Raw genomic sequence first — 2,874 nt, forward strand, 5'->3', positions numbered from 1 at the left:
AAAGGAACCTCCCTACAGGCTTATAAAGGCCCAAGGGGCCAGATTCTGACCCCAGTAGTGAACAGAGATGGTGGGCTGTGTTGTGTGCTCTGACCTGGATCAAGGAAGACCTTCTGCTCTGCGAGGAAGGGAGGGGCCCAGAGTCCTGGTGAGGGGAGTCGAGGGCACTCACAGGACTTGAGGACACAGAGCAGCTCCCTCATCACAGAGCCAAGACTGAGAAATGTGGTCAGGAACCTGGTGAGCTGTGCCATAGAGTTGCCCATGTCTGGATTTTGCTGATTTTGTCCCTGTGCTGTTGATTTTCATCACTACCTGGAGCTGTGGCTCTCTATGAAGAAGAGGACTACCTAGGAAGCTATGATTTGGGGCCATTGAGTAAAAGGGACAAAAGTGCCAAAGGAAGCAGAGACAGACTGGGGCTCTCAGTCCTCCTGGCGGCTGCTGTAGAGTTGAAGGGAAGGGGTAGAATTAGGCCTGAGTGGCCACAGCTCCCTGCGGATCCTGGCAAACCTACTTGTAGCCTTGAAAGAACAGAGAGAAGGCTGAAGAGTCAGAAGCTTCTCACTTGTTCCTGCCCGTGGAGAGCCAGGTCTCTCTGAAGAGGGTCTCCTCATACAGAAACCCTCCGTGAACAATGGCCCTGGTGTCCTCCCTGGCACAGCTCCAAGCAGAGGTCAGCTGCCCCATCTGCCTGGATTACCTGAGAGGCGCAGTGACCACTGAGAGTGGACACAACTTCTGTCACTCCCACATCCAGCAGTGCTGGGAGGATCTCCAGGACACCTTCCCCTGTCCTGTCTGCCTCCAGCTCTGCCCCAAGAAGAGCTTTAGGAGGAACAGCCAGTCATGTCTCATGATTGATGTGAAGAATCTTCCCAGCACAGAGGACATGAGGAAATGGCAGAAAGAGAAACCTCTGTGTGAGAAGCACAAGCAGGTTCTGAGCCTGTTCTGTGAGAAGGACCTGGAGCTGCTGTGTCCCCAGTGCAGGGTCTCCTCGGAATACCAAGATCACCCTCTGGCACACATGGAGCCAGCTGCCCCTCTCACAGGAGGAAGCTCAAAAGCTACATTCAGCCCCTGAAAAAGCAGCTGCAAGATGCTGAAAAGGTGTTAGAAATGCAAGTCTCAAAATCATTTGAGTTGGTGTGGAAGGTGGAGAATCACAGGAGCAACTTGCACTCCAAAGTTGAACACTTTAAGTGTTTCTGCGGGATGGAACATGATGAAATTCATGTTAAGTTACTCAATGAAGAGAATGATGTTCAAGATAAAATAATTGAAAAAAGAACTCAAATATCAGACAAAGGATACACATTACAAAGTCTGCTTGACGAAATAACCAAAAAGTGTTTGCAGAGTGACCTCGATTTGCTGACAGGCATTGAAAGGATCCACAGCATGTATGGAAAGTTAGAGAGCTCAGCAGCCTTTTCCTACAAACTAAAGAAGGAGGTTTCCACTCTCCCCCAACAATATTTTGCCCTTCACAAAAAGGTTGAAACTGTTCACCACAGTCTCATCATTTCACAAGACAGGAAAATTGCGACTTTTCAAAGGATGGAACCACACTGTGTTCATAATCCTGAGGCATTTACTTCTCACCCATCCCCAGTTCTGAGGGATTTGATGCTGGCAGGCATTTTTGGCAGGTAGAAGGAAGAGGAATGGGTGAATGGTCCTTTGGTGTGTATAAAGAATCTTTCCCCAGAAATGCTTCTATATCACCATCCCCAAGCAATAGCTGCTGGTGAATTCAACTCTCATCTACTATACCTGGCACTGGGGATTCAGGAAACCCATGTCAGATTGGTGTTTTTCTGCACTATGAGTTGGGAGAAATTTCTTTTTACAGTTTGAATAATAGATCTCCTTGATATTTATTCAGTGAAATTTTTACAGAAAAACTTGTACCCTATTTCTCTATTGGAGTTTCTTCCAAATCACTTACAATAAGTCTAGTTGAAGATGAGTGCTGAGCCCCCTTGGAAGATGTTCTTTGTGTTCTGCTTTCTTCCTGTGTTCAGGAAAAGTCCTTATAATAAAGAGTCTGAGTCCATCTTTTAGGTCTTACTGCTGAATCTTTTTAATCTTCCCCCTCTGTCTTCACCTCTGCCCTACACCTGGACAAACTGTCAGGACAGTTTGGGTGCCCCTTGACTGGTCTTATGAGGGCAGTTCTAACCCAGAAAGGCCCTACCTGTAAAGGAGCTCTCCCCAAACACCAAAACCTCCAAACTAGTGGCTTTTTGCCCTTCTCTCAAGCCATTTTTTGGACCGATGGGAACCCTGACTCCACAAGAAGCCTCAGTGAGTGGAAATAAATGATTTCATACCCCCCCCAAAAAAGAAAAAAAAACTAAAGCAGAGAAAGAGCATAAGAGATTAGGGAAGGAGGTTAAATTTTAAATATGGTAATCGCAGAAGGCACAACTGAGAAGGCTTTTGAAAATAACTTTGAAGGAAGTGATAGAATGAGTCCCAGAGAAACAATAGAAGTTGAAGAAGAATTGTAAAGAAACAGAATAAAGGTGAGTGTGGCTAAATAGAGGGGACTTGGTAGATTTTAATGAAAACAGAATACAGTAAGACAAGGGTGAGAGCAAGGAGGCCAGGTAGGAGGCTATCAAAATTATCCAAGTGAGAAATTATGTTGGTTTAAGCCAGAGGGAAGGCAGTGACAGTGAGGAGAACTAATTAAATTCCACATATATTTTGAAAATGTAGCCAGCATATTTATTGACATTAAAAATAGAGTATGAGAAACATGAAAGATCAGCCTAAGATTTTGTCCCAAGTAACTGGGAAGACGGAATTGCCTAAATTAAATTAGGGAAGGTTAGAAAAGAAGCAAATTTGGGGGAAAAGATC

General features: G+C 45.3%; 1 pseudogene across 1 annotated transcript; it reads left to right on the forward strand.

Annotated features, from left to right (window-relative positions):
• Nucleotides 1-637: 637 nt before the first annotated feature.
• On the forward strand, nt 638-1,880 carry LOC307193110 (tripartite motif-containing protein 75-like; annotated as a pseudogene). The gene is made up of 3 exons: nt 638-1,024; nt 1,159-1,406; nt 1,619-1,880. The product of its transcript is annotated as a tripartite motif-containing protein 75-like (transcript).
• The last annotated feature ends 994 nt before the right edge of the window (nt 1,881-2,874 follow it).

The sequence above is a fragment of the Stenella coeruleoalba genome (assembly GCF_951394435.1).
Source record: "Stenella coeruleoalba genome assembly, chromosome: 1".
Taxonomy (NCBI): Eukaryota; Metazoa; Chordata; class Mammalia; order Artiodactyla; family Delphinidae; genus Stenella; species Stenella coeruleoalba.